This window comes from Rhodamnia argentea, chromosome 8, assembly GCF_020921035.1.
Source record: "Rhodamnia argentea isolate NSW1041297 chromosome 8, ASM2092103v1, whole genome shotgun sequence".
Lineage (NCBI taxonomy): Eukaryota > Viridiplantae > Streptophyta > Magnoliopsida > Myrtales > Myrtaceae > Rhodamnia > Rhodamnia argentea.
The window spans coordinates 6,632,874-6,641,675 of record NC_063157.1 but is presented as its reverse complement, the minus strand read 5'-3'; the positions used below and the strand labels follow the sequence as shown (position 1 = coordinate 6,641,675).

General features: G+C 41.5%; 1 long non-coding RNA gene across 1 annotated transcript; it reads left to right on the top strand.

The window, feature by feature from the left end:
* The first annotated feature begins 2,521 nt into the window (after nt 1-2,521).
* On the top strand, nt 2,522-3,551 carry LOC125316353. The gene is made up of 2 exons (XR_007199590.1): nt 2,522-2,596; nt 3,250-3,551. It is a non-coding gene; the product is annotated as an uncharacterized LOC125316353 (long non-coding RNA).
* The last annotated feature ends 5,251 nt before the right edge of the window (nt 3,552-8,802 follow it).

The following is an 8,802-nucleotide window of genomic DNA, read 5'->3' as shown; positions in this document are numbered from 1 at the left end:
AGCTTGACCTTTGATTGCTTTCATCGGTGTGTATGCCAAATCAAATTCGGACAAGATGGCTATACGCCCTTTTATGACAGGCCATAACAACATGTACTTTATAACATCGGTTTTACCGAGCACGTGTACTGTGGTTGGCAACAAATAATGTCTTAACTTCATACAAGAAAAGTATAAAGATAAACATAGTTTTTCAATTGCGGTGTATCGTTTTTCAACGTCGGTCAATGTTCCGCTCGGATAATACACCGCTTGTTCTTTTCCATTTTCATTCTCTTGAGCCAACAAACTCCCGATAGTTGTTTCGGTAGCAGATAAATACAATTTTAAAGGTTTGCCTGCTTTTGGAGGCATTAATACAGGAGGATTGGTTAGATAGGCTTTGATTGAGTCAAATGCCTTGTGTTGCTCTTCTCCCCATATGAACTCCTCCCGATTCTTAAGTCCCGTAAGCTGTGTCATCGGCTCTATTTTCCTAGACAAGTTGGCGATGAATCTCCTAAGGAAATTAATCTTCCCGAGCACTATCTGCAGCTGCTTTTTTGACGTAGGGTGAGGAAGCTCAATGATAACCTTTGTCTTATTCTTGTCAATCTCAATTCCCCTCGATTAACCAAGAATCCCGGGGAAGTTTCCTGCTCGAACCCTAAAGGCACACTTAGTTGGATTCATCTTCAATTTGTACTTCCTCATCCTAGTAAACGCTTGCTCGAGGTAATGCGGATGATCTTCTTGAGTTGATTTGACCACCACATCATCAATATAAACTTCTAGGAATTTGCCAATCATGTCATGGAATATGAAATTCATTGCCCGTTGATATGTAGCTCCTGCATTCTTCAATCCGAAAGGCATGACAATCCACCGAAAAGTCCCAATTGCACCTAGACACCTAAATGTAGTTTTCGGGACATCTCCCTTAGCAATAAAGATTTGGTTATAACCTAAATGACCATCCATCAAGGATAACATCTCATTTCCCGATGCTGAATCCACTAGCATGTCTGCCATGGGCATTTGGTATTCATCTTTTGGAGTGGCATTATTGAGGTCCCGAAAGTCATTGCAGACTCTCAATTTTCCATTTTTCTTCCTCACGGGAACAATATTTGAAAGCCACTCTACGTACCTAGCTGTTTCGATGAACTTTGCCTTTAACAACCTCTCGATTTCTTCCTTGACCTTATCAACCACATCTGGAGCAAACTTTCTTGCCGGCTGTTTGTGCGGACGAAACCCTTTCTTAATTGGAAGGCAATGTTCCACGATGTTTCTCGATAAACCAGGCATTTCATGGTAGTCACATGCAAAGCAATCTTTGTACCCTTTGATCGGGTTAATTAAGTTTTCTTTCATATCCCCTTGCAAAAACGTACTCATGTACACTCGGACGAAACAACCCGGTTCTCCAATATCAAATTCCAGCAACGGGTCTTGAGCTTCTATTGTTCTATGATCTTCTTTGATTGGTGATTTCTTCCATTCGTCGATACAGTCCGACGCCTCAACATTCTGCCAAGCCATCTCCGCCAAGTATGCGAAGTACCTTTCACATACTTCTTGCAACAAGGACTCGCTTTCCATTCAAAGTGTGTAACTCCTCCGATGCCAAGCTAGACTTAGGGATCCATTCGGTCTCCGTATCCCCGAAGCGGCAATAAGCAAAAGATCGTGGATCTGTCTTTGGGGGTCCGACGATATGACCCACACGGGGAAGATTCTCAAGCTCTTGATGCACGTCGGCCCACCCAATTGAAGCAAGTCCTGAATCCGCCCCAATGTATTCTACCTTCTCTCCATTCCAGAATGCTAAAACTTGATGAAGGGTTGAAGGCACACACCGATTGGAGTGTATCCAATCTCTTCCCAAGAGCAAATTGTATGAACCATCAGACTCTATCACGAAGAAAGTAGTCTTTGATGTCTTGGATCCTACGATTAAGTCAAGTACAACCGCCCCCTTGACCTCGGTAACTTCTCCAAGAAAGTCGGATAGCTGAACGTTAGATGGGATTATGTCGTCCTCATCTTTTCCCAACTTCTTGAAATATTTATAAGATATGAGATTCGGGGTAGCTCCGGCATCTACAAAGATTTTGCCGACAGCTCTACCATTGACTCTGCCAATCTTTCTGCATTTTCGGGACTCTCCCGATATCACAACTTCCCGAACTTCGGGAAAGAGTCTGCATTTCCCGACTACCGAATTCAAGACACGATGGTTTTAGCATTCTCTTCCCATGCATTCCCGAATCGCAATCCGTGCTTTGGGAGTTGTTTCGTACTTTGTGGGTTACCGAATTCGAGACACGACGCCATTAGCGCTCAGCTTTTCGGTACGTTCTCGAACTCAATTCAGAGCAGTGAATTCGAGAAGCAATTCATTCTTCCTATTTTACCGAATTCGAGGCCTATCGGTACCGATTCGGTGTCTACGCTAATTTCCATTTTTGGTGTCAACAAATGCAATTGAAGATTATAGGTGTAAAAGCATGCAGGCCTCATGTAGCCATTTTCTGCAGATGTGGTGGAGCCCTACTCGAGCTCATTAGTCGATGGATCCCTAGAGAAGAATGCTCAGATACCAAATGAAAACGTGAGACATAATATAAATGTAAAAACTCAGATACCAAAAGATGTTTCACCAATCCTTCCCTCGCCCGTCCGAAAAACACAACTAAACTATTTGTATATATTACCACCAGTTTAGTTCTTTTGAAACTGATATCAGACTCATAAAAGCGGGCATGGGATCTTTCTTTTGGGGCAGTTGAACAGCTTTAAGTCATGTGTGTGGGGCTGTGTGCTGGTAACACGTTTGGGCATATAAGTTCTGAAAAAGATAATAAATGCTTGCATCACTCATAAAAATGAATGAATGCAAATTATTTTCATTACCACGAAAATAGTGAGGCAGAAAGTGTTAGTGGTAATGAAAATATTTTTCATTGACTAATTTTTCCAAAAGATATAAGCGTTAATTTTTTGGAAAATATTTTCCAAATCTTTGATTTTTCGTGAAACAAATGTACCCGAACATGTTATAAAATTTCAAGTTAAAAAATATATTTGTCTTTCATGAATGAGTGTTTTCGCTTATTTGGTTAATGTGCCACAGGAAAAATTACACTCCTTCAAGTTAAACTCATCTTTGTCTTTCCTGTATGATTTTTTCAGGGTCTTCCCTAATTTTTACTCGGTACCGCAGAAGCTCATGAAACCATTTTTTCTTTATGCGGTTTACTGAAGGGTGGGAGTAAGAAGCTCATGAATTTTCAACTGAGCGTTAGCACATGAAGAGTACACATTGAAGGCCTTGAAAGAGAAGGAAAAGGAGCAAAGGAGTTAAGAGTCAGAGCCGACAAGTGAGGTCCTTTTCTTCTGTTCGACTGAACTGAAGTTGTGTTTTAGATGATGCAGAGCATCTTGTAGCTATTTTTTTACATCTCTCAGTTTTCTCTTTTTGATTTATTTGTTTATAATGTTGGCGAAAGACCTATTTGAGTTGTGATCCTCGTTGATCTTGAAATGCAAATATAAAAGTTACATTAGCAGTGGTTTTCACACAGGTTCTCTAAAATTCCGCATCATACATGAAATTAATGCAAAAACAAAACAGAATATATGTCCACAATAAATTGCCCATCTAGAAATCACTAATTTTCCATCCAAAAGCAATAATACAAGGCACAGAAAAGAAAATTGCTATCGCCATCAGTAAGATCATTACAAAATGCTGATCCTAAACTCCATGGTTAGAAACTGAACTCAAAATTACCAAATCCCCAGGCTAGATAGATAGTACACAACCAAATCCATTTACAAAAAAAAAAAAAAAAAAAAAAAGCGCGCGCACACACAAAAAATTAGCACTTTTCAATCTGCAACAAAAATCCTCATCTAACAGCAGGCACTGAACATCCACTAGCATTTCTTGGTCCACAATTTCACTATCCACTTTCCAATCTACAACTAAATCTCAACTAAATCCTCATCTAACAACTGGCACTGACTATACTAAGATACTCACATTAGAAACAGGGATGCCAGCACTTCATCTCGTAAACCTGTCCACATCATTTTTGTTCTTTTCTGAAAATGCTGTTCCAACGGCGACGACCATGATATCTTTTAGAGGACTCAAACAACATGAATTTTATAACAGTAATTGAGAATGAGAAATTTATCCTTATACACTGTGTCGATGTATCGAGCCGCGGCAATCAACAGGAGCCGGCCAGACATTATAGTTATGCTCCTTCCATCACCATTATATGTCAAGGTAGTAGTTAGAGGGGCTTGTGGGGTCAATGTTGATGGGGTTCAATCATGGCCCAGACAAGAAGATTGCAACTGGCCTTCCAAGTTCAGCCGACTCTATAGGAAAGGCGACGAGATCCCAAAAAGGATAGAAAGGAGAGATAAGTGGTTACTGAGCTGTAAATCAGTGATCACCCAAGACCTGACTTATCATGAGTTTTCAACTTATCCATCACGAGCTAATCACCACTTCTTTCTGTACCACGATTATCTTGAGGTTTAACATAAAACGAGTCTGAAAATTGTCAAAAAGTCATAATTGTATAGGAGTTAATTCAATCCTAAAATTTTTAATTGTGTCGATGTCACGACCCAAACCCTACGAGCCGTCGACATCCCACCCGGCCACGACCGTGTACAATTCTCCAGGATCCAAAGGCCAACAAAATAAAATTTCGCGGAAGCAACAACAATCTCCGTACAGAAAACCAATAACACTACGATAACTTGGGATGGTAAAAACACACATATGTACATATATACATAGTTGTTTCAAACTGTCAAACATAGGGCTTCGGGGGCCACCGTACAAGCCCGTGACCACCTATAACAAAAAGACACGTGATCGAAGCCTGCCACACAATCAAAATACAACACCCTACAAAACTAAGAGGCCAACTATCCTAAGCCTCGTCCTCGCTATCCAGCACAAACCCGTATAAGGCTGCCAGCTCGTCCTTATTCAACTCTGGAGACTGCTCGGCATCCGAAGGCTCCACAACTTTGCCGTCTTCTTCCGTAGGTACCGCGATTACGGGGTCGGGCGCCAAAACTTCAGGTGCAGCATCGGGATTCACCACCTCTCCATCTGGAGGTGCAGCATTCGCAGGATCGTACTCCCCGACTCCATTAAAGGGAACATCGAAACCGCTCAATGGTCCCACAGTCAGGTCCCCGTGGCGATAAGTCCATGCCACATATGTCCGGGGCTTCCGGTAGAGCTCTCCGATGTCTACCCAAACCGTAGTACCGTACCTATAATAAACTTGGTCCTCCCCGACAGGATACTCTATCACCTGCGTATCTATGTCCCGAGGAATACCGAACTTCGGGAGCGGAACACTCATGGCTGAGGCGGAGGGTCCGAAGTAAACAACAAGCCCACGACGGGGTGAGATAAAATCTCGGTAGGAAAATCTCTAACCCTAGATCAGGTCGCTAGTGCCTCTAGACACAACCTAGGCGAGCAACAATTTCCAACAACTCTTTCCTTTTTACATAAAATTCCACAATTTAATTCCAAAAAAATTCCATTATTTCTCTGAAAATTCTCACACCTTCTCAAATATTCTACGTTACTCCCGTTTTGGCGTTCCATGCCTCAATCTGATAATAAAATATTCTACGTGCTCCAGGGCCCGCGTTTAACGCATTATGTCATAATATAAATATCCACATTACTCCGAAAATTTCCACGTTACTCCAAAAATATTCCACGCTACTCCAGAATATTCCATGTTACTCCAAAATATTCCACGTTACTCCAGAATATTCCATGTTACTCTAAAAATATTCCACGTTACTCCACCACCATCATATAAGTTCATGAAATTGAGCCTCGGACCTTTATGGAACACGTCTCTATATATATATAAAGGGTCTCAAACACAAAGGAATACGACCCATAAATCTCGGTCTCGGACACATAGGAACACGACCGGATTAAGTCTCGGACAATTAGTCGAACACGACTTACTTTGGTCTTGGACGACTTAATTGAACATGACTTTCATACTTTCTCGGTCTCGAGACAATCGACGAATACGGCTCACTTTGGCCTCGGGCGACTTGATTGAATACGACCCTCATATTTTCAGAGAATAGCTCGAGACCACTTGATTTACTCACGTTAGAGAATTAATAAATCGGGACCACCCGATTAATTCACGCTACCACAGACTTCAATCCACGCCATGCGGCCAGATTATGCTAACGTAGCACTAAATAAATAACGTACGATTAAAATTATACTAACGTGGGAATTATCGGGGCCGAACAATTTAAATTTCCTAACGTGCAATTAATTCGCTACTATAGTACTAAACTATAATAATACCATATTTAATTAGCACCATGGCATAACAATTTATTGACACATAAAAGTAACTCTAGTTAAGATATAATCTAACCATGGTTCAAAAATTAACTAGAGTCCATAACTAACCTAACCATGATTAAATAATAGCATAAAGTAACTATAGTTAGACATAAAGTAACCATGGTCCAACTTTGACCAAACAATTATCCTCTTGACTTCACTATTCATGTCAAGAACATGGTTTCTCTCTCTCCTCCATGAAATTTTCGGCCAAGCCATCCCAAGCTCAATTCCAACAATTTTCTTCATAAAAAAATTTGCAAATACGTAGTCTCTTAGCAACCTAACCACCTAATTTAGGTTTAGAAATGATCCTACCTCAAAAACTAGCAAAAACCTCCGTTGAACGGTTGAGAAAAGCTTGAATCAAGCAACGATTCCGGCGGTCCTTGCACGGTCGGTGACTCGACGGCGATCCCACCACTCCAAGCGATCCAAAGCAATACCGGTGAAAGCTTGAAGAATTTTAGGTGAGGATGGTGGTGGTGTAGAGAATTCGGCCAAGAGAGAGAGAGAGAGAAAGAGAGAAGGTTCTTGAAAAATGAAGAGGAAGAAGGCCAAATAATAACTAATATATGTTAAGATAATTATTGGGTGGGATATTCTCGGTGTCTTGAAAGTCAAGAGGGGTAAAATGGTGATTTTCTCTACCAAAAATAGTCAAAATTCGGCCAAGGGGAAAAATGACCAAAATACCCTTCGTTCCAAGTGAAAAATGGGGTATTTTTCGAGGGCAATTGAGTCCTTTTTCATTTCCAGTCCAAATCTATTTTTCTAGAACCTCTTTGGGGCGAACTGCGAAGGAATTGCACACGGGATGAGGAAATGTCCAAAATTTTATTTATTGAAACCCCCGAAGGTCCGACGTCAAATTCCGAAGCTCGATTTGCGATCAATCTCGATCGATAGAATTTTTAGCATATCTCAAACTAACGGGCGGCTTTTAGGAGTTACGCGTATCGACATGTGATTAAAATCACGTTTAAGAATTACTCGAGCCATGGCGACCTTGGTTGTCATTCAATTGCGAGGGTCAATCACTAGTCCCGATGGTCACGATCGTTAGAAAATAATTTAGGGATGTTTGGAACCTACATGAGGTCAAACGGAATCACCCGTGATTCAAGTATAGGGTATTATCCAAATCGTTCCTTAATTATTCTAGGATCAGCCTATATTGGTCCAAAATATTCCCTCGACAATTTTCATGGCCAAAGAGTCGGTCCATGATCAAGTTCTTAGGTCCATGTACTTGATTTTCCTAGCTAGCCATTCCCATTTGGTTAGTCTTCTCGAGAGGGATCAATTCCGAGTGAGATTCGACTGAAATAAATCGATGAGACTTTTCATTTATCCAAGGCTTCAAAACGAGCCGGATTACAGGAAGTCACAATTCTTCCCCCTTACAAAAATTTCGTCCTCGAAATTTACAACAAAACTTATCTATTCAAACAAATGGGGGTGCGGTTGCCTCATCGTTTCTTCATTTTCCCAGGTTGCCCCTTCCGTTCCATGGTGTTCCCATACGATCTTCACCAGTGGAATTGTCTTGTTCCTCAGAACTTGTTCCTTTCTGTCTTCTATTCGCACCGGCCTCTCCATGTAGGATACTCTTTCATCAACTTCCACGACTTCATGATCCAGTATATGAGTTGGGTCCGGCTCGTACTTCCTCAACATATACACGTGGAAAACGTTATGGACTTGGGACAAGTTCGGCGGCAAGGCAAGTCGATAAGCTAACGTCCCAATCCGTTCCAGGATCTCAAATGGACCTACGTACCTCGGACTTAACTTTCCTTTCTTCCCAAACCGAGATAAGCCTCTCATTGGCGACACTTTCAAGAAAACGTGATCTCCCACCTGGAATTCCAATGGTTTACGTCGTTTATCCGCATAAATCTTTTGACGACTACGAGCAGTATTTAGCCTTTCTCTGATCACTTTCACTGCCTCAACAAATTGCTGAACTAGCTCTGGTCCCGTTATACTTCTCTCGCCAACTTCATCCCAACATACTGGAGTTCCGCAAGCTCTGCCATACAACGCTTCAAATGGTGTCATTCCAATACTCTGTTGGAAGCTATTGTTGTAGGCAAACTCCACTAAATGTAGCTATTCTTCCCAGCCCCCTTTAAAATCTATCATGCATGCTCTCAACATATCCTCAAGAGTCTGAATTATTCTCTCTGACCGTCCGTCCGTCAGAGGATGATAGGCGGTGCTAAATTGCACTTGTGTTCCCATTGCATTCTGAAAACTTTCCGGAAAGTCGCGGTAAACTTAGGGTCTCTATCCAACGTAATTGTTACCGGCACTCCATGCAACCGGACTATCCGGCGCATATATAACTCGGCATACTTTTCCATTGCAAAATCCTTTGG